Source organism: Sus scrofa, chromosome 1 (genome assembly GCF_054392235.1).
Source record: "Sus scrofa isolate SSC_HxYL_T2T_F1_AM1 chromosome 1, Sscrofa_HxYL_maternal_Yorkshire_Landrace_v2.0, whole genome shotgun sequence".
Lineage (NCBI taxonomy): Eukaryota > Metazoa > Chordata > Mammalia > Artiodactyla > Suidae > Sus > Sus scrofa.
The window spans coordinates 213155479-213179237 of NC_139383.1; the positions used below are offsets into that span (position 1 = coordinate 213155479).

Genomic DNA, 23759 nt, shown 5'->3' on the forward strand with positions numbered 1-23759 from the left:
AGTATTGTTGTTACATCCCAGTTTTTCAAAACTCTTTTAGATGTAGCAACTTGATTCCAGTTTATCGGGGGAGACTTCCCACAGACATATACCTAACCTGTTTGGTTTAGTCCTCTTAAATTGCATTGGAGTCTATAATTTATATTTTAGCTTATTATATATTTATTTATATAAATGTATTTATATTTTAGCTTATTTATATTGTAGCTTATTATAGCTTTACTTTTATCCACTTAAAAATTAATTTTATTTGAATTTCCTCTAACTTCTTTTTGAGGTCTTTTTCTATTGATTTCCATTTTAGTGGTGGCATTTGTATCATGTCTCAGTTGTTTTAAAAAAAAAATGCTTTTTTTTTTTTTTACTCGGTCATGGTTTTCAAACTTGGTGGGCAACATGAAAAGATCAACAGGAGAACAAACGAAAGGTTTCTTTAGGTTGCTTTAGGCACTAGTCTGGAGAGACTTCTTTTTGAAGGCAAGTGTGTACTTTTTTAAGGGAGAGACTGCGGGAAACACCTTGAGCAAGAAGATGCTTTCTTATGTTAATTTTCCTTAGGATAATGAAAAAGTAGTTCAGAAGTTTTCTTTGTTCCTATAGCTAACAAATGCAGTGAGACACCTGGAAGTTGTAAGCTCACCTGCATTTGTAAGACTTAAAATATTTCTTTACAGAGCTAAATAGTGCTGTGTGAAAATACGTCTTTGCTAAGGGATGATGTGTATGTGTGTATGAGTGGTGGTCCTTGTTTTGTTTGTGTCACTGAGCCCTTCTGTACTACAAAGTCATGTCTTCTGTTTTCAGTGAGTAGTTTTACTCGTAGCTCCTTTGTATGAAATACAGTCTAGCAATTGTGTAGTTAGTTTACAAAGTCTGTGTGTGACTCATCTTCAGGCTATGGCTTTTTCAAGTTATACTTAAAGGTCAGAGTCTATTTAGTCCTTAACCCTGCCTTTTCTAAGTGGGAAGTGAGAGTCAAAAGGGGTAAAAAAGTATGGAATTTGTTGGGTCCGGATTGAGACCAATAGGTTTTTTTGGGGAAAGGGTTGCTTTTTAAAGGAGAACAATCAGAATTGCCAACTAATTTGAGACAATCTTTTTTTTTTTTTTTTTTTTTTAACAGTGTTGTTCATTAAAGTGGGCCTTTGGATTTTAATTTTTTTTAATGTTTAATTCCTGTATTGCATTGACAAGAACAACAAACTAAGACATTCTTAAGGGTTCACAATCTCTTTTTGACCTCATGTCATAAATATGCATACGTCTAAATCTGTTTTGTTGTCATAGACGTTCCAAAAATCTTATTTAAACGAAACTAGTTTGAAGTAATTAGCTTGAAAAATTGTTGAAACTGTGATAGATGTAGGAGAAATGACTTTTTTGTTTGTTTGAAAATGTAGTGCTTAGCTGTGCTACTTTTACTTTTATTAATATTAAGCTTTAGTGAATAACAAAATACAAAATTGAAAAAACAAAAGACTTTTGAGTCCTCAGTTGCTTTTTATTACTACCAAGCTAGTAAAGCAGAAAAAAACTAGAAAGGAAGAAAATTAAGATTCTATGACTTGATTCTTTGGAATTCTGACTCTTGTCACTGTATAAACAAATAAAACAATCTCTGGCTGCTCACAGAGTTTTTGTCCCTTGGACAGATATAATGTCCTGGCATTTTTCATATTCTATTATCAAAGCCAAGGTCTAGAATTTTAAGTGGGAAGTTGGCTCTGAAATAATCAAATGCCAAACAAAGCCCATCTGAAAGTCCAATAAAGTAAAATTATAGTATTGCAAAATAAGAGAGTTACTGAGCTAAATCCCCACAATTTGAGGATCTTTACTATAAAGATGTTATTGTGTTATGAGAGGGGAGGGGCAGTAGTTTGGGCCAGCTGGGGGCATTACTTTGATCCACAAATGGGGAGCTGAGGGTTCATTTTCCCCTTGGGGTTACTGAGGAGGAAGAATGCTGGCTGGTACCGACCACAGCGCATTATGTGGGGATGAAGCCTTCACTGAGCTTCTGCTTGGCATTGAGAGCCAAGCACTGAGTTGGGCGCTTTACATATAAATAGGTATTGTTAGCACCACTAATAGGGACCAAAAGTGAGATTGGAAGTGGCTAAATGATGACATGCCTAGGGTCATGGAACTTGTAAACCGAGAAGCTGGAATTTGAAATTGTCTCTTGTACTCCAAATCATTTACTGAAACTGGGTGTTCTGAATACTGAGGACGCCACCAAGTTTCCCATAGCGCCGTCTTGCTGAAGGTTTATTATAGGTTGTAATCATTGGCTTGTGTATTTTTCTCAATATCCAAATAGAGTTTTAAGTATGTCATAGGAAATCCCTTCTATAATCTTCCTAACACCTCTAGACTTCGAAAAGTCTTAAGATACCTTGGTGATGGTTTTGTTTGGATATGAATTTGGGAGCATAGATGCTTGCTAATGAAGCTGGGCTTATGACTATTTTATTCAGGAAGTGAGCCTGTTTTTCAAAGATCTATGTTGTGTGCTTGTGTGGGCAGTAGTCAGTCCATGGCGGCTTTTGGGGTCTTAAATAATAGTTTTTGCTTTTTAGCAGTTCCCTTGTTCAAGTTACCTGGCTTTTCTAAGGTTCATTTTTTATCAAATGGAAATTGCACTGGTTCCTTTAGGGGGATTTGTGAATAACACAGCGCTAAGCATATAAGCACTCTGCAAATGCTAGCTGCTATGATTGATCTTATTGTGATTTATGAACTTTTCATTCTTCTTGATATATTCCTTTTATAATCATTCCCCCCCCCAATTTCCCCCCCCCCCCAGTCTTGAGGGTGGACAGAAGGAATGTAAATACTACTCTTACACAGGGTTAGGTTGGAATCTTCCAAGCTCTGGATTGTTTTACTTTGAGAATTTTCAGAAGTAGATTAATTTCTCTCTACCTGGGGGTTTCCTCTCCTGTTTTTTTCTCAGACATCTTGAAGACAAAGATGTGACCAAATACTTGGTGAAATCCCTCCTCCAACTCCATTTCTGCTCCAACTCTCTGAATCTCAGTTTCTGCATTCTGCAACAGGCATAATACTTGTATTTCCTCTTAGGGTTATTACGAGGATTAGATATGAATACAGTCAAGTTATTTGTACATAGCAAGGGCTCAGTCGACTTTGGCTAAAAGGAAAAATAAACCTTTTTAAACAGATGATATTGCCCTTCAGGAAAAGGAATTAATTTGTTTTACTTTCTATTGGGATATTTTTGTCAGATTCTTTTCATTCTGTACCCATTACATCCTTGCTTGAAACTTTGTTTATGTGGATTTCTGGGTGTGTGTGTGCCTCAGGGCGCAGTGGTTTTCTCTTAAAATTGGATCTTGCTACAACTTGGTTTACTGTGGCAGGAATGGCTTGTGAAGGCATCCAGATAAGAGCATCATTCCTCACCAGAAATGTTATAGCAGTCATCATCATGATAATATTAAATATTTACTTTCTGAACACAAAAGTGAGCTCACAGAAGAAAATAAAATTATCCAGAATCCCTCCACTGAGGTTGTTAATGTTTGTATTTTACTGTATATATTTATTTTTATCCCCCTTGCTTTTTATTATGGAAATTTAAAGATATTCAGAAAAGCAGAGAGAATAGCATAATAGTAGTGTTCCCTACTTAGCCTCAATTATTATGAAGTCACAGGTAGTCTTAATGTCATCAATGCCTATTGCCAAGCCTTCTTCCCCCCACCAATGAATTTATTTTGAAGTCAGTCCTAGACATCTCATCACTTAACCCATAAATCTCTCAGTGGCATATGCTTTTAAAATGTAGTCTATCAGGAGTTCCCTGGTGGTGCAACAGGCTAAGGATCCCGAGTTCGCTGAGGTGGCTCAGGTCGCTCTTTTGTGGTATGTGTTTGATCCCTGACGCAGGAATGTGCAGGTGCGGCCAAATGCATGCTGAATGCATGCTGTGGGTGTGGCCAAAAAAAAAAAAGTCATCTATCACAATTTCTAATCCCCTACCCCCCGCCTCTGGCTCCATGTACCTCTTTATTTTATTTTATTTTAATTTTATTTTATGTTTTTGCTTTTTCAGGGCTGCAGCTTTGGCATATGGAAGTGCCCAGGCTAGGGGTTGAATCAGAGCTATAGCTGCCAACCTACACCACAGCCACAGGAACTCTCATTCTGAGTTGCGTCTGTGACCTACACCACAGCTCCCGGCAATGTCAGATCCCTGACCCACTGAGCGAGGCCAGGGATCAAATCTACATCCTCATGGATGCTAGTCGGATTTGTTCCACTGTGCCACAAGGGGAACTCCCCCATGCACTTCTCATATACTTTAGGGTATATTTAAGTATCTATTTCTGGTCATTGTATCTAATTCTTAACTTAGGGGGTTCTGTTTGTTGGTTTTTCATTAATTTGGAATTGCTGAAGATAGCTAAAGAACCAGGATTCCAAGTCAACATCTTATTTGGCTCTGAAGGCAGCTCTGGGTCAAGGATGGAGGTAGGAGATTTTCATGGACAGGGTTGAGGGCTGTGAGGGTGGGAAGGGTTCTTGAAATAGGGGCCTTTCTTTTTTTTCCCTTAAGTCTGAAGGTTGTTAGCTTTCAGAGTTAAAGCCAAGTGTTAGTCTATGCAGCCATTCTCAACTGAACTGAAGGCCTGTTTAGTTAATGTACAAGCCAGTTTGTTCATTTAAAAATATATGTTGCTGTTGGACATGTACCCAATGTCTTGGTCATTGGACCCATTCTATAAATCTGAGTAATGATGATAATGTGGTCATGGCTATTTTATTGACCAAGTTGTGTAATGTTCCTTGTGTCAAATTAATTCTTAAAGTTATGCTCTTTGAAAGTCTGGCAAGGGAAAGATGAACTGGTAAAGATGAATTAATTCTGATTTCAGAGCTCAGATATGAACGTTTGTTAACATAGAATTTGACATAGAGTAGTTTCCGGTGCCATTTTATGTGTGTGAGCTCATTATTGTTTGGGGTGTCTATCAATTGGCAACTTTGATAATTGGACTTGCAATTAGCAAGGCTATTAACTTTTAAAAAAAACTTAAGGAAAATTTGTTTCTACTATTAAATTATTTTAATTGGTTACATAATTTATATTACAAACTTTTACTGAGTGTGGTACTACTTCCAGCATTTTTGGTTGTGGAAGGATGCTTGGAGAGAACAGGTCTACCCTAATTTTATTTTTTTTTTTTTTTTTTTTTTTTTTTTTTTTTTTTTTTTTTTTTTTTTTTTTTTTTTTTTTTTTGTCTTTTGTTGTTGTTGTTGCTATTTCTTGGGCCGCTCCCGCGGCATATGGAGGTTCCCAGGCTAGGGGTTGAATCGGAGCTGTAGCCACCGGCCTACACCAGAGCCACAGCAACGCGGGATCCGAGCCGCGTCTGCAACCTACACCACAGCTCACGGCAACGCCGGATCGTTAACCCACTGAGCAAGGGCAGGGACCGAACCCGCAACCTCATGGTTCCTAGTCGGATTCGTTAACCACTGCGCCACGACGGGAACTCCTCTACCCTAATTTTAATGCTTTAACTCTAATTGTTAACATCTAAATAACTTTTTCTTGGCCTTTGAGTGATAACATTTTCTTTTGTTCTCGTGGGTGCTTCTGAAATTCCTCCCTTTTTTCCTAAGAAGTTTACATATTTTCAAATACAATTCAGACACAGTTTGTAAACCAGAAATGTCTTATTCCTAGGAGAGGCTGATGCCTTGAGAACCCTGTGGGGAATGGGTGGTACCTTTAAGGCACCGGGATTGCCCTTCAAATCAGGGATAAAGCAGCTTTCCAGAATCCTGAAGGGAATCTCTTTCTTAGGGCCATTGCTTTCGATATGTTTTACCAAAGACATCCAGATGTGCTGCTGGGCCCCAGTGTCTCTGTGTTGGTTGACCATTGGTCATTTGGTGTATCACCTGGAGCATGATGGTACCATCTGGTTCAGATACTATGTGTTCCTTTCCCCTCTTCCAAATCTAACATGAGTATGAATATTGGCGCATGTAAGGATGCTGACATCTGTTTTCTCTTGCCTCTAGAGTCCCCATCTACTCTTATAGACTTCCTGCTCTTCTGTTGCTCTCTTTAATCATTGGTTGATTAAATATTTAGTGAGCATCTATTTGTACCAGCAATGGATACAGAGGTGAGTAAGGTAATTCTTGCTCCCATGGTCTGTAAACTGATAAGCATGGGCTTTTCCTTCTTGAGTAGTGGAGAGGTATATTGCAATCATATTTCATTTTGGGACTTGGACATATGTTAAATCTATTCAGTACTTTTGAAAAGGTGCCATACATGGTGATTAGGTTCATCAAAACTCATGATTAGAGGTGAACTATAGAACTATAGTTAACTTTATTTCAGTAGGAATATCACATTAATTTGAAGGTTGCCTAGTGGTGTGTATTAGATTGGGAGGGTGGCAGAAGTGATCTTTATGGCAGTTGTCCTATAAAGAAAGTGAACAGTTAGGTTCTTGGGTCATTTGGGGTACTCTGGAAGCTTGCCCTTTAGGGCAGTGAATTGGTAATTCTCAGGTCTTGTGCCCCACCAAGAGCACAGTTACCTTCCAGGTCGTTGTGGTACATTTTTTTTTTTTAAAACTCATCTTTCCCAGCTCCTGAGCCCCAATTTTTCTAAGTGTAGCTGATAACCCAGTGGAACCTGAACTTGATCATTGTGCAATTTGACCAGCAGCGTATTTACGGAAGATAGTCTTGTCAATTGCAAATGCACGCCCAAGGGGGTATCCTTTTATTCTTCTAATTAATGGGAGAAAACTCTATACCCAGAAAAAAAGATATCCAATCAGTCAATAAATGTGAGATTTTACCTAATTTAGGTGGAAAAAACCCTTAATTCTTTGGTTCTCTGTACATATCAATTCTGTAGTGATATCATTTCTGTCAGTTTTCTGAGCATTTTTATTCTTTAACCATAGACAAATGGTAGGCATGTAAACTGAATTTAGTGTAGAAAGCAGTCATATTAAGTACCTACACATACTGTGTGGTATTTCTTCCCCTTCCTACAAAACATTTGCCTTTTGGAAGAATGGATGGCTCAAGGGATTAGTGATGGGGAAGTGGAGGCTTTCACATTGGTTCAGATTTGACCTTGGTCAGTGATGCTTGAAAATCAGCACTGTTTAATAGGCATTAAGAGAGCCCACTTTTTGATCCACTTCCAGTGGATAAATATCCATAGTTCTTTAATGCCATAGTTGCGGAACTAATTGGCAGAATTAAATGATTTAAGAACTTTACTCCCCTTTTGCCCTCAGAAAATAGTTGGTTGTTGTTTAAATCAGAATCTTGGAGACGGCATGCGTCATTTCTGAGGGCTAGAGGCTGCAGCTTTTACTGTATGGGGAAGCTTAGGGCTTTGCATTGCCCTTAGTAAGGGGGGGATTGAGGAGGAGGGGTGTTTTTCCTTTCAGTTTGCAATTTTCCCAAATTCAAGGCTGCTTACACACATTTGGGGAAAAAAAAAAAAATGCTGGGGTCATCCATTGTCCAAGATTTGTTCTTTCCTCCATGATCAGGGAAAGGGGGTATAAGCATAATCTAGTGTCTGTCTCCTTGTTTTCCCTCCCATGGAAGAATTTCTGTGCATGAAGCTTTTCCTCACATCCTCCTTCTCATTGATAACTTGGACTTTTGCTTGTGGCTGCAGTGAAGTTAGTGCAGTGTTTTATGTTTTAAGCTCACTAACTTGTCATGATCAGTAGTCCTGATCACTCTGTATTTATAGTTTCCAGGGAAGGGTGAGCATTCAGGGATGATAATTACCTGCTGATTTGTTTGCTGAAAGATGGACACATATATTTAGAATAATGACAGATCAGAATATTTGGCCAAGTGTATCAGTCAGTGCCTCATTTTTCAAAACATGAAAACTTCAAAACAGACGAGTATAAAAAATGTAGTGCTGTGGATGGATTTTCCTTGTAAAGTGAATTTCTGTCCTGGCTGGATTCTTTGACTTATTTATATTTTTGAAAAGTCACCCCCTCCCCCCATATTTGAACTTGGGTAACAAGAACTTCTGACTGGTTCTTTTTGTTCTTTTGTAGGTTCTGTTTGTCATTCCTGCAACTTAAATTCCTTTTTCTTCTTGCAGTATCAGACACCAACATCTTTACCACATAAAGAAGGTCAAGTACAGAAATCTATAGGTCTGACTACCCTTTGTTCTCTCTGTCTGTAGCCAAGAGGTGTAGACAAGGCCTTCACTAAAGGGGAAAGGGGAAACAACAATGGGCTTTCTAATCCAGCTGAGAAGCTTTAGGTTGTGGGAGGAATTAGAAGTGCCATCGGGAAGGCAGAAAAGCAGTGGTTATTCTTGAGTAGGTAGAGATGTTGCATATTCTGGACGTCCCCATGGACTTTTATTGGGCTTTTTCTCTCCCACACACAGAAAGAATCCAGAAATGTATTTAGAATGGCTTATCTGAGTAAACTGTCAACCAAAAGAAAAGAAAAGGAAAAGGCTGTCTTCAACTATTAGCTGCCAAATATGTGACACCACCCCCACTTCAGTAGGGACCTGGCTTGGGGACAGCAAGATTAGATAGTGAATGAATAAAAGGTATTCTCCATTGTAGTTCATTTCTGTATAGAAAATGATCTTTAAAAAGTATACGGATGTTTAGAAATAAGCAGATCAAATTCCAGGTAAACCCATTAATGCTGTTACCTGGTGACATGTTACTGATTTTCCCAGGACTGTACTTGTAATCTGTATGTTTTAAAAGTATTTAAATTTGGAGGTGATCCTAACTGAAGAGATAAAGTTTCTCCCTCGAACCCTGCCTAGTTTGCCTCCTGGCAAACCCAACGGCTTAGATAGGCTGTTGAGCCCCTCCACTCCTGGTCCTTGCTATCCCAGTCCTCATGCCAGCTGGGCTGTGCTGTGATTTGGTGCCAGTGGGATGGAGTGTTGCTGGAAGGTGTTGAGTTGAGTACAGTATGAGTAAAATAAAGACAAAGTGCCGGGAATGCTTCTGTGACCCAGTGTTTTTGAGATCCCACAACTCTCATAAATTATGACTTTAAGCCAGCCCTTCCAAGAAGAACCTGCTGAATCACCTATTCCACCGCATTAAGTGTAGGGAAATCCGCTCACAATTCCAGTCCCACCAGGTGGAAAGATAGGCAGGGCTGCAGTGCTGTTACTCTTACTATTATTATTTTTTTAAAAACATGTTGTTTGTATATTTTAAAGACAACTTACAGAACGTGAGAATACAATTTCAACTGATGCAACTAACAAGGGCTTAATCTCTAAAATATACAAATAACTTATACAGCTCAACAGCAAAAAAGCCAACAACCCAATTGAAAAATGGGCAAAAGACCTGAATAGACGTTTCTCCAAAGAAGATATATAGATGGCCAACAAGCACATGAAAAAAATGCTCAATATCCCTGATTATTAGAGAAGTGCAAATCAAAACTACTATGAGGTACCACCTCACACCAGTCAGAATGGCCATTATCTATAAGTCCACAAAGAACAAATGCTGGAGAGGGTGTGGAGAAAAGGGGACCCTCCTGCACTGTTGGTGGGAATGTAAATTGGTACAACCATTATGGAAAACCGTATGGATGTACCTTAGAAAACTATATATAGAACTACCATGTGATCCAGCAATCCCACTCTTGGGCATGTATCCGGACAAAACTTTCCTTGAAAAAGATACATGCACCCACATGTTCATTGCAGCACTATTCACACTAGCCAAGACATGAAAACAACCTAACTGTCTATCCACAGATGATTGGATTAGGAATATGTGGTATATATACAGAATGGAATAGTACTCAGCCATAAAAAGAACAAAATAATGGCATTTGCAGCAACATGGATGGACCTAGAGACTTTCATACTAAGTGAAGTAAGTCAGAAAGAGAAAGACAAATACTGTATGATATCACTTATATCTGGAATCTAATATAGGGCACAAATGAATCTTTCCACAGAAAAGAAAATCATGGACATGGAGAACAGACTTGTGGTTACCAAGAGGAAGGGGGAAGGAGTGGGAGGGACTGGGAATGTGGGGTTAATAGATGCAGACTATAGCCTTTGGAATGGATAAGCAATGGGATCCTGCTGTATAGCACTGGAAACTATGTCTGGTCACTTGTGACAGAGCATGATAATGTGAGAAAAAAGAATGTATACATGTATGTGTGACTAGGTCACCTTGATGTGCAGCAGAAAATTGACAGAACACTGTAGATCAGCTATAATGGAAAAAATAAAAATCATTATTTAAAAAAAACCCCCCAAAAACCATGTGGCTGCACCTGTGGCATATGGAAGTTCCTAGGCCAGGGATCAAACCAGAGCCACTGAAGAGACAACACTGAGTAGTTATGATGTGGGCCATAGAGGAAGTCTGGGGCTGTTAGTCTTAAGAATAGCATCTTTTCTTAGGAAATCAAAATGTTACCCAATCAGTCCCTATATAAAATTCATATATGTATCCAGAAGAGCTGATCCTGAAGCCTTTAAAAATATTTAGTTCTTTTTTTGTTATCACTCTTGCATTTTCTTTTATTTCTGGATGTGTTTAACCAGATTATCTCTGAAATTATCTTTGCTGGTGCAAAGAGTCCATTGGTTGGCATTTGTATTTATGAAGTAGTTTCTTTTTTGTGTGTGTGCGTTTTTTGCCTTTTAGGGCCACACCCACAACATATGGAGGCTCCCAGGCTAGGGGTCCACTGGGAACTGTAGCCTGCAGCCTACGCCAGGGCCACAGCAACTCGGGCCGTGTCTGCGACTTACATCAAAGCTCACGGCAATGCTGGATCCTTAACCTATTGAGTGAGGCCAGGGATCGAACCCATGTCTTCACAGATGCTAGTCAGGTTCGCTAACCTCTGAGCCACAACGGGAACTCCTCAAGTGGTTTCTTAAATCCTATTAGTGTAAGATTGGATTTTAAATCCCCTTACAAGTTTAGGGATAGAAAGAGGTGCCTTTTGCTTTGGAAGTGTTGATTAGTTTAAAATTTTTATTTGGTAAAGGATGGTGGGTGGTTGGGTGGGGCTAGTGGCAGGAATGGAAGCTAGAACAGCAAATTTTAACCACATTTTAAATAGCTTAATTTCATTTGCCATGCCATATTTTGCCTGTTGGTTTGATGTAGTTACTGAGTGGGGAATTACGCGGATTATGTAACTGGTCTTATTCTGGAAACGACAAGCGTCATTTAGTATAAAGATATAGGCTTTTTTTTTTTTTTTTTTAAACCAACACAGCTCTCTGCACCACACTGTAAATATTGACATGCATGGCTTTGTATATTTACTCAATAATGAATGTGATTAAAGCACAAAAATATTATTTATAAAATATTTGTAGAAAGAGAATATTGAAATTCTTGTGTCTGCTCTTACTCTTAGTATTCTCCCAATGTCTCAGTGGTGATCATTCCGTCTTGTCTCTATCACCTCCTTTCCCCAGCAGACACAAAATGAAACTCTCAAGTCTTCACAAGGATCAGCGAGAGTTAATTATAGTGATATTCAGCAAGTAGGACAATTGTAGCTGTGCTCTGTCCCAAAGCCTACAGAAGGTTCTTATTTCATAAGCAGAGATAATTTGTTTTTCTCTGTGTGCCATATGGTTTTGCAACTGCAGAGATCAAGCAGATTTGTGGATGTAAACTTCAGTTCTGTACTTAAAATTTTTTTGAGTCATGTGGAGATTTTCATAATGTGCTTGAATCCTTGATGCCAACCAGGTCTGTTGGAGTAAAGGGTTCCTTGTCAGTTCTGTAAGCAACTATGTGTCGTGGTTTCTATTTGCCTTGGACTTTAAAGATGACTTTGGAAAGGAAAGTTGGAACACAAATTGTCAACTGGAATGCAATGATTATTTGTTTTTCATAAAGACGATGATTAAAACCAGGAATCATTAACATAGAGGAATAATAGTTCTGAGGCAGCCCAGGTGGTCTCTGGAAAGGACTGGAGTTTTCTCTTAATCAAAAAACTTTTAATTATACTAATACATTTTGAGATTAATTGTTTTGGGAATTGTCTTCAGAATTATGAGTTTGAGTTTCTTGATTGCTATTTTTCAAAGGGCAAAAAGAATGTATGTGTGCCAGTGCTTTCTCTCTTGTTTTTAACGACTCTGCCCATGTGTTCTCTCCTGGTCACAATGAGAATGATTTTTAAGGTAGTGTTTGGATTCTCTAAAGTCGATGTGTATGCCCTTGTCCCTTTGTTGTCCAATTATTAAATTTAACAGTGTGTCCAAATTGTCTAAACAGTCTCAGTTATAGGCATAATTAAAAAGAATAAAGTAACTCATATGTAGAGTGAAATCTGGAGGGCAGAGCAGGGATTCAAATGTGGCTCTTTAGACATAAAATCTCATTCTAAGGTTATTCTCTGTGTCTGGAATGTTCTCTCCTGTTAGCATGCAGTATCCCCACGCCCCCTTACATCTTATGAATTATTATTCCCTGGGGAAAGTCTTCAGGACTCTCAGACTCAGCTTCTTAACACTCTTAGATTTTCTGGGCACACCCTTTACATTCTTTGCTGGTGCAGCAGCCACCACATTTGTAATAATTAATTCTTTAATTTTCGTTGACCTGGTTCTCCTGCTATTTATCTGGCTCCAAAAAACAGGAACTGTTTCGGCCTTGTTTTCTGCTCTATTTCCAGCTCTTGGCTCCTAATGTGTGCTCAGTAAATATTTGTGGAATAAGTGATAGTATAGTTGGTGTAAATCAGGTTTACTTAGTATGTATAAATATAACTTTATCCCTCTTGCTCATTTTCACATAGAGCATCTTCCAAAATAGCAGTTGTGGCTTTTTGTTTTTTTTTAAATGGTTGCATACCTTCTGCTTGTGCATATTCAAAAAGATCTGGTGCCTGGGTATCCAGATGTTCATTTGTTCTCTTTCTTTCTTTCTTGGGCATGGCAGCTATTATTTTGCCCTTTCCCAAGCTTGTAATTCTAGAATTGACAGCAGGAATAGGCATATAGTAATGAACTAGTACCTAAATGTTAGACTATGTTTCATCTTTGTTAGTACAGAGAGCAAGACCTGAGACTTCTCAAAAGTACCAGCTCACTGGGTGAGAGCTCTCAGAAATCACATCTTCTAATTCTCCCTCATTTTATAGCCAATGAAACCAAGGACACAGGGAGTTTACTTGGCTTCACCCAAAGTAGAATGTCTAATTAGCACGGTTAGGGTAGGCGTTGGGTTAAGAACCCAGTCACCTGAGTCCAAGTTGGTACTCTTGCTGCCTTAAAACCTTCGTATTTGGCAGAAAGTCAGTTCTTCTCTTTACCACAGCTTCTTGAGAGGATCAGTGGATATCAAACGTTCATGAATGACTGCTCCATAAATATGTGTTTTATACTCCTTCAGGCAGTGGTAATAACAGATTTCCGAAATTTGATGGCATGAGTACTTTATCCTACATAAATCAGATGGAGGAGACACTCAGATTGAAGGATGCTGTGTGACTCATAGAGGTGCAAAGTGATTTGGCAAAAAGCTCTGTAATAGGCTGCTTCTGGCCAGGCCTGTCACTGTGACTCTGTGCTACCTGTCTAAAGAGACTCAAACAGATATCCCCTATGAAGTAAACCCAGCAATTTATTTGGAGGGGAAAGTTGGATAAGTTGAGATGGATTGCCAAGGAGTTCCTATTGTGGCTCAGTGGGAATGAACCCTACTAGTATCCATGAGGATGTGGGTTTGATCCCTGGCCCTGCTCAGTGGGTTAAGGAGCAGATGTGGCTTGAATCCTGAGTTGCTGTGGCTGTGGTGTAGGCCAGCAGCTGCAGCTCTGATTCAGCCCCTAGGCTGGGAACTTCCATATACTTTGTACTTCAAGGTACAGTCTTAAAAAGAAAAAAAAAAAAAAAAAAAAGATGGCTTGCCAAAATGAAGAGGATTTTCACCCTACCAAAGTGCTTCTTCCTGCCCTCCCTGCTCTGATGTAGAAACCCACTCAGAGGCATTTTTTCATAAAAGCAGCTTGGAAACTGGAATGTTAACTTGAACACCACACACTTAGACCAGAACTTGGTTTATTTTATGTTGCTTTGTCATAACAGAAATTAAAAGGGTTTCACCCCCCAAACATCCATCTTTAAGGAGTAGGAGCCAGCATCCTACACTGCTTGCTTTAGGAATGCAAATATTCCAGAATATTTGTATTTATATCACTGGAGCCATTTAAAATGGAGTCATAATGTGTAATAACTTTATATTTTTATATAAACCTATTTGTAGTGGACACAAATTAGGGAAGCTCTCCACTTGGGAATGATTCTCCAGGGGCTACATTTGCACGAAGCCTCCCTTTTTCTGCTACAGGAATCTCGGCCATCCAGGGGACTCAAGACAGGATAAACCAACCTCAGTGCCTCCACCCAGCCTCTGCGTTTAGTCTTTTAGCTGGAAGACAAGCGTTGTGGTCCCATCATCCAAGCCCTGCCAGTTGGAACTCTGCCAGGACTGTGCCGCCCGAAGTGGGGAGGAAGATGCTCTCCCCTGCCTCTCTGTTTGCAGGGCCAGAAAGTTTCCAGCCCAGAGCAGTTTGCAATCCTGGTTTTAGCCTTGTAGAGCCAGAGCTCACTGATGAACGTGACACCAGCACGTCTGAGTTTCTCAGAGTGGGCAAAGTGAATGTGAATTGCATTTACTGAGTGATATTCCAGGGAGGTCCTTCAGACAGTGTTTGTAAAACCACCATGTATTCAAGAATTCTCTGCAAGTTTGTTTAAAAATACAGATTCTTGAAGTTCCCATCGTGGCTCGGTGCTAGTGAACCTGACTAGTATCTGTGAGAACACAGGTTTGATCCCTGGCCTTGCTCAGTGGGTTAAAGATCTGGCATTTCCATGAGCTGTGGTATAAGTTGCAGACACTGCTTGGATCCTATGTTGCTTGTGGCTGTGGTGTAGGTTGGCAGCTATGACTCCGATTCAACCCCTACCTAGCCTGGGAATGTCCATGTGCTGCAGGTGCAGCCCTAAAAAAGTAATAATAATAGTAATAATACAATTTCTTGAGCTCTACCATGGACTGAGACAGAGGATCCAGGAATAGGTACTTCAGATAAACAGCCCAGATGATTCTCATACTCCTGTTTCCTATTGATTTGATGAGAGCCTATTCTTCCACCTGGTAGCTGAGGATGCTGGTTTGCATTAGGTGCAAAATTATGTTAGGTTTATTGCAGTTCATTAGTTAGGTTTAGAAGGGTGTTTCCCCAAGGCCAAATATGGGGCCACATTTATTATATCAGACTTTGTATTAAAAAACTTGCTTTCCTAAAGATGTGACTTTGGCGGGAGGTAGGTGGGGGTGTTGTAGTCGGTGAAATCATATGTTCTGTAGCCATACACCTGTCAGCCCATGTGCACCAGGGCTGCTATTGTGGTCCTCTTTTTGGCCTCCTTCCTGTATTTTTCTTATCTTTTTACATCCAGGTGTAGGCCAGAACGATCTGAGAGGAGCTGGCAGTGGTATCGTATCATTTTGAAGAATTGAGTCCGTTCGGTTCTAATTTTGGTTTTCCTTGGTCATTGATAGAGAGTATCCCTCTTTTCCAATTATTTTCCACTTACTGTCTCTTGATGCAAGATAAGGAGTGGAAAGAAGCCCCAAGGATAGAAAGTGGATAGAAAGTGTGACTTCTCCCAGGTGTTTCTTCTTGGGTTTTTTTTCTCTATTTCTTGATACTAGATTTTTCTGTCTTTGAAACACAAAGGTTGAAACCCTGAGGAAAGGCTAAGGTGGATTTTTTTTTGGGGGGGGGCTGTCTGTGGCATGTAGAGTTCTTGGGTGAGGGACCAGACCTGAGCTGCAGCTTCGACCCCCGCTGCAGCTTCAGTAATGCCGGATCCTTTAACCCACTCTTCTGGGCTGGGGATTGAACCTGTGTCCTGGCATTGCAGCGAATTTTTGTTAATTAAACACCCTTAATAGTGTTCCTCTCTGTTCTCTCTTTCTTTTTTAAACAGCCGCACCCACAGTGTACTGGGTCAGGGATTGAATCACAGGTGCGGGAACACCTGGGATCCTTTAACCCACTGTGCTGGGCCAGGAATTGAACCCATACCTCCTCAGTGGCCTGAGCCACTGTAGTTGGATTCTTAACCCACTCTGCCACAGCAGGAGCTCCAAGTATTCCTCTGTCTCAATACGAGTTGATTTATGCAGAGTTTTCGTGGACTGTATTGTGTTTTCACTAGCTGTCTTTCTTCAGGAGGGGACAAATGTAGTAGATAGATAGATGTTCTCATCTGTTCCTTCTAGCTAAATGGTAGTCTGATAGAGATAATGGGAAGCAGGTATTTATAAAGATGTGACTTGAGCCTATACAATAAAAATCTGAACCAGAAAAAAGAAAAAATCTGGGTCAGGGTGTGATGATAGTAGTTGTAGTATTAATTGTGGTGGTGCCGATACTGATGATGTGGCAAAAACAATGTATCAAGCAGTGTTTTAAGGGTTTTAAATGTGTTACCTCATTCAATTTTTACAAAAGCCTGAATGGGTAATGTTGATTATAATCCCCATTTGGTAGAGGAAGATATTGGACCTTAGAGAGATTAAGTAATTGACTTAAGTTAGTAAGTGGCAGAGCTAGCATTTGAGATGAGGTAACTTGTTTCCCGATTCCATGCTGTCAATTCCACTATGTTCTTCTGCCCTCTTACCAAATTAGCATAGCACCTGACCAGAAGCTGGTCTCTCTCTCTCTCTCTTTCTCTCTCTCTCTCTTTCTTTCTTTCTTTCTTTTTTCTTTCTTCTTCTTCCTTCCTTCCTTCCTTTTCTTCCTTTCTTTCTTTTTCAATGGGTGCCGCATATAGAAATTCCCAGGCCAGGGGTCGAATCCAAGCTGCAGTTGCAACCTATTCCACAGTTGTGGCAATGCCAGATCCTTAACCCACTGTGCCACAGCGAGAACTCCCAGAAGCTGGTCTTTCAATGGAGAATGGTAGAATTTGGAGGAGGGCTGTGTCTGTCTCACTGGAAGCTGGACAAGGGCTAGAAGGTGGGAAAGTGCAAAAGCCCGTGGAGGAAATGATGTTTCTTAGACTCCAGCTGCAGGTATAGGCTAACTGTGAGTAATTGTTAGTTAAAGGCCAGGAAGTTACCTGGTGCATTCCTATGAATGAGAGTCCTTAGGTGCCAACAGGCTGCTACATGTACAGCTCTGTGCTCTTCGAATTTGAGTTGGTATCTAAATTTTCATCTTTAATTTTATCTTGTGTCAAAAGATATAATTTCAGGCCTAGTGTAAAAGTTAAGGATTCAGCATCATTACCACTGTGGCTTGGCTTCAGTCTCTGGCCTGGGAACTTCCACATGCCATGGAAGTAGCAAAAAAAAACAAACAAACAAACAAACAAAAAAAACCAAAAACAAAAAACAAACAAAAAACATTTTTTTTTGAAAAAATTATCTTTATTGAGTGACTGATGACTCAAAGATTGGATCCTCTAGTTTTGTTTGAAGCAGTCTGACTTGCAAAAGTATTTGCTTCCCTGCCTTTAGATGCCTCTTTTTGTTAAATGTTTTCTTTGAACTCAGACCAGCTTGTATCGAGTGGCCCTCCTCCTTGGTGCCCTGGAAGTTTTATGTTGCAGGTGAGATGTCTGAGACTTGTCCTCACTGGAGCAAGTAAGGAATGGACAATTCTAGGAGTATTGTTTTTGGGACAGAAGACACAAGGGAGTTGAAGATGGATAAATTGATTTCTTTCCTTTAGAATAGTTTTTATGTACCCTAAAGTGTATACATAGCTCAGTTTGAAGACCATTGTTGTAGGATGTAGTATACCAGTGAGGTTTAAATTTTTTTTATTTCCTCAGCTCTGCATTTTTAAGAATTCAGTTTTAGCTTTTAAAAGTGTCACTTGGGTGCTTATCTATATTAGACTTACACAAGAAACTGATTTTTAAACCAAAATTCTATTTCCAGCATGAAAAACAACCTGAGAATCCAGTTGAAGTTTAGATTAAGAAGATAATTTGTTATACAAACAACTCATGTAGCTCAATATCTAAAAAACAAACAACCCAATCAAAAAATGAGCAGAAAATCTAAGTAGACATTTCCTCAAAGAATACATACAGATGGCCAAAAATACATAAAAAGATGCTCAACATCACTAATTATTAGAGAAATGCAAATCAAAACTGCTATGAGGTATCACCTTACACCAGCCAGTGTGGCCATCATCAAAAAGTCTACAAACAATAAATGGTGGAGAGGGTGTGGAGAAAAGGAAACCTTCCTTCACTCTTAGTGGGAATGTAAATTGGTACAACCACCATGGAAAACAGTATGGAGGTTCCTCAGAAAAACTAAAAATACAGCTACCAAATGATCCAGCAATCTCACTTCTGGGCATCTATCTGGAGAAAATCATAATTCAAAAAGATACATGCACCCCAGTATTCATTGTAGTAATGTTTACAATAGCCAAGACATGGAGACAACCCAAATGTGCATTGACAAGGGAATGGATAAAGAAGATGAGGTACATATATACAACAGAGTATTACTCAGCCATAAAAAACAATGAAATAATGACATTTGCAGCAACTTGGATGGATCTAGAGATTATCATACTAAGTGAAATTAGACACTGAAAGACAAACATCATATGATAGCACTTATATGTGGAATCTAGAAAAGGACATAAATGAACTTATTAGCAGAACAGAAACAGACTCACAGACTTTGAAAAACTTAACCAAAGGAGACAGTTTGTGGAGGGAAGGATGGACTGGGGTTTAGGGATGGAAATGTTCTAAAATTACTTTGTGATGATGGTTGTACAACTATAAATATGATAAAATTCATTGATTTAACAAAAAAAAGATACATGCACCCTATAATTTATTGTAGCACTGTTTATAATAGCCAAGAAATGGAAGCAACCCAAATGTCCATTAACAAAGGAATGGATAAAGATGAGGTACATATATACAATGGAGTATTACTCAGCCATGAAAAACAATGAAATAATGCCATTTGCAACAACATGGATGGACCTAGAGATTATACTAAGTGAAGTTAGTGAAAGACAAACATTGTATGATATCAATTATATGTGGAATCTAAAAAAAAGGATATCAATGAACTTATTTGCAGAATAGAAACAGGCTTGCAGACTTTGAAAACATGTTTATGGTTACCAAAGGGGACAGGAGGCGGCGAGGGACAGACTAGGGGTTTAGGATTGACAGTGAGGTATATGGAATGACTGGCCAACGGGAACTGCTATATAGCATAGGGAACTCTACCCAATATTCTGTGATAATCTATTTGGGGAAAAAATCTGAAAAAGAATGGATTGTGTCTGTGTATAACTGAATCACTTTGTTGTACAGCAGAAATTATCACAGCATTGTAAATTGACTGCACTGCAGTAAAACTTTAAGAAATGAAATTCAATTTTAAATGACTAATTAAGTAAATGTTATTCAGTGGTTAAAAAAGTGATTATTTGTGGGGTCAGTTAGATGACATTCAGGAGGATTGCTGGCAGAAGACTGGTCAAGCCATGTAGGGGGAGGGGATTTGATGGGAGTAGCCACCACCATAGGCTTTATCATTGGTCAGTTTCATGAAACTCTTAGATGTGAGCTGATTACTTGGCCTAGTTCTAGTTTGTTAATTAGTTAGAAAGGAATAATTAAGATATATACATTTCTTAGGCATTTTAACTAAAGACATAAATATACTACATTCTCCAGGATCCTGAGGAAAGATCATTAAAAAAACTGTATATCTCTATATCTCCACTTAGTGGAGTTCTGATTTTTCTTGTGTTAACCACACTCTGATGCATCATCCATTTTTCAAACGGAGCAAGACTTTGAAGCTCTAAAATCTGATGTTAGAATCTTTCCAAATTAAAATTATTTTTTCCGTCAGTCTTAAATTCTCTTTCCAAAGTTATTGGGGCAGACATTAATTTAGATGTTCCCCTTCATGGAGTGTTTGCAGAGCATTTGCTTTAGTTTTTAAAAAGTATTGCTTTTTTCACCCTCATTTCATTTTTTTAAAAGTAATACTTTTTTGGAGCTCCCGTCGTAGCTCAGTGGTTAACAAATCTGACCAGGAACCATGAGGTTGCGGGTTCGGTCCCTGCCCTTGCTCAGTGGGTTAACGATCCGGCGTTGCCGTGAGCTGTGGTGTAGGTTGCAGACACGGCTCGGATCCCGCGTTGCTATGGCTCTGGCATAGGCTGGCGGCTACAGCTCCAATTCGACCCCTAACCTGGGAACCTCCAGATGCTGCAGGAGCGGCCCAAGAAAATGGCAAAAAAAGACAAAAAAAAAAAAAAAAAAAAAAAAAGTAATACTTTTTCACCCTCATTTCGTTAGGATTTCAAGTGCATATAGTCAAAACTTCTCACCCCATCCCCCTAAAAAGCCAACAAAACCAAACCAGATTTGGGAATAAACAAAATGCCTGTGTTAAGTACATTATTATGCAAGAGGTATTTAGTAGGTAGAAGCATCTACTATTTGGAGGGCATCACCTGTGTGTTTTACAGAGGGAAAGTAGGTACCCTTATCAGAGTGAGGGAACTGAAGTCAGTTAAGAGATTAAAATACAAATAATTAGCTTTGTTTTGGTGAAGACTGTCTTATTAAGAACTTTCTCCAATAAGAATATTTCTCTTATTGGTTTTCTGTCCTATTGCATGTAATATTGCCTATTGTAATGTGTTCCATGAACATACTTTATTCATATATCACCCATTTTTTGGATTCAGTAATTTATAAAATGAGTTTTAAGGAGGGACAGTTTGCTTGAATGTGGAACTCTTTTTTTACGATGTTACTAGAAGCTTCCCTCTGTCAAAAAGTAGTAGCATAACTTGTAACAACTTATATTCATTTATATTCAGCCAAGCTATGAATTTTCTTAGATAATAGGAAACAGAGGTCTTTAAAAAATTGTGAACTGAGATTTTTTTTTTTTCCAGAGGTGAAATGAAAGCAGTACTGTACAGGAAATTAAATTTTGGAGTAAGGAAGTGAAATTGGTCTGATTGAAATCATTAATGTCTCCTTAATGAGGAGTGGTATGAAAAATGTTCAGCAGAAAGTGTGATGTTAGTTAAAAATCACAAATATGAAATTTATTTAGTTTGAACAAACAGTATTTGGAATTGAACAGAGAAGAAAATGAAAATTTTTATATGGAAAGAATTAGTTGTCATTCTCAAGGGTATGCAAGGCTGTGGACCATTATAGTTGATTTGCTTTTTTTCTAAAGAGAAATACTTGATTCAGAGATTTGTGACATTATTTTTGTAAAAATTTGGCACAGGGAGTTCCTGTTGTGTCACAGTGGAAACAAATCCGACTAGTATCCATGAGGATACGAGTTCAATCCCTGGCTTCACTCAAGTGTGTTAAGGATCCAGTGTTGCTGTAAGCTGTGGTGCAGGTCACAGAAGCGGCTTGGATCCTGTGTTGCTGTGGCTGTGTGTAGGCCAGCAGCTGCAGCCATGATTCGACCCCAGGCCTGGGAACTTCCATATGCTGCACCAAAAAATTGGCACACATTAGTATTTAATATTCTGGGGACATTTTCCTTTGCCAGCGGTATTGTGAATGTCTTTATTTGCACATTGTCCATTTAAAAAAATGTACCGTTTGTTTCCTGTCTTCTAGAATTTAGGAAAGCATTTAATGTAGTTCTGAAAATTTAGACATTCAAGCTCCTATTTATTTCCTGTATTCTAGATCTGTAAGATAAGGGTGTTTAAAAGTTCACCTAATTTGACCAGTCTCCTTGAGGAAGCCCCAGTGAATGCTTGCTATCATTAATATTTGGAGTTTAGTACTCAGTCATAGGTGAGAGATAAGCCCTACTCTAATAGACAGGTAAGAAAATGAGCAGGATTTTATACAGATAGGCAAAATGTTTATGAGAAGCACAGTGGCTGGTCTAGTGGGTGCTTGATATATGTTGTTGTTATGGATGAATTGGAATCAGCTGGGATGGGTGAGCTTCACGGGTATGGGGTTCTCTCTGACTTAGTATATTCAGTTCACCTCGCACCATGGCTGGTACAGGGTGCTCAGGGCTCCTTTGTTGTGAATGAGGTAACCTGCACAAGAACTGCCACCTCCTAGTGCATGTGAATATCAGCCCCTCTAAGTATTTTGGAAGAAGAAATAACCAAAATGACAGCCTCCTCTCTCTCCTTTATGAGTTTCTTTCCTATAGACTTAACCCTTAGTGTTGAGAATTGAGGGCTTTTTTTGTTTTAAGTGACATTTGAAACTACTCTGAGATTCATAGAGTTAAAGTATAAGCATGACCATAAAACAAGGACTTAACTTCTGGATTCTGACCTCTGGTGGTGAAGAATAAACACCCATTACTCATAATAAAAGGTCAGATTCTCAGATTTTCTCTGGTACTTTCTGGATGTTCAGTACAAAGAAAGTCTTTATTAGAAAAAATGTTTTAGAGTGTGTTTTATAATTTTTGTTTTTAAGAAAATCTTTATTTTTCAGCCTTCTCTTTTAAATAAACCTCTAATAACATTTAGGACATACTTTTATAGGGCTTGTTACTAAAACCGGTTTAGGCTTTGAGACTTTGCCAGGTGAGAAAACAAGATTTTATGTCACTATTTAGTATCTAATGCATTCTTGAATTTGGCTTCTTAAATATTCTATTAAAATTATTTTTCATGTAAATCTAAGATTTATTTGGGTAACAATTATGTTGTCATTCAATATATACATGAATATATTACTTGTGAAGAATGCCAAGGTGGACTGTTTTGGGTCCTTAAAAATAACATCTTATCAGAAACTCAAAGCTCAGCTTTAGTGTCACACCAGTTACTGGCCTTGTAGGTTATGTTCTCATCCTGTTCACCCTCAAAACCTCTGTTTCCCCCCTTTTAGCACCCATAAAAACTGGAGTGAGAGATGCCTTAGCAGCTAGAATCTAGCTGCTGGTGGTGTCAGAGGTAATGAGGTGGTTGAAATATAAAGGTTACTCTGCTTAATGTGAGTAATGTTGGCCATAATTGGAAATTTAAAAAAATTGGGGGGTAGTTTAGGAAATTAAAAGGATAATTTTTTTTAAAAGACAGCACCTGCTACCTGTCATCTGCACTCTGCCTTGGATCTACTGGGTGGTCTTCTGCAACTTGCTTAACTTTATTTTTTCTGTGTTAAATGGGATTAAGAATGCTTCCTTTGCTGGAGTGTTATGAGAAGGCTCTGATATGACTGTAAAGTTCTTTGCAAACCAGATTCCAAGTAATAAAGAAAAATCTTAAGACGTCTTTACTTCTGTTGATTACTGTCCTCCCTGGTAAACTTCTGAGAATTGATCAGAGTTCTGTAAAAGCAAAGTGGTTACAATGTGTCAGGAAAAAAACATGAGAAATAAGTAATCCATAAACTTTACAGTCATAAGGGGATCCGGGTGGGTGGATCTGATGACTTGGCAGCTGAGAAAGGGAAGCAAGTGTAATTGTTGATTTTATCGGAGCAGTTTTGTGTGTTTGTGTGTGCACCTGGGGGGATGGGTATTGAATGTAGACTTAACAATTAACATTAATTTCAGGAGGTTACAAACGTCTCCATAAATCCTAGGTAATATTGCTGTGTCTGTAGGGTGTGATATTAATGCTCAATAAAAAATAATATCAAATTCTGTCAAAGTAGAGCTTGT

At 38.8% G+C, this 23759-nt stretch overlaps 1 protein-coding gene and 1 long non-coding RNA gene across 5 annotated transcripts in view; one reads left to right on the forward strand and one right to left on the reverse strand.

Moving 5' to 3' along the window:
- The window catches only part of MLLT3 (MLLT3 super elongation complex subunit), a 287600-nt gene that overhangs the window by 47657 nt on the left and 216184 nt on the right, over positions 1–23759 (forward strand). The gene's annotated exons all lie outside the window — the stretch shown is intronic.
- LOC146406994 (uncharacterized) lies at positions 333–10313 on the reverse strand. The gene is made up of 2 exons (XR_014820956.1): positions 5535–10313; positions 333–5195 (listed from the first exon to the last, which is right to left on the reverse strand). It is a non-coding gene; the product is annotated as an uncharacterized LOC146406994 (long non-coding RNA).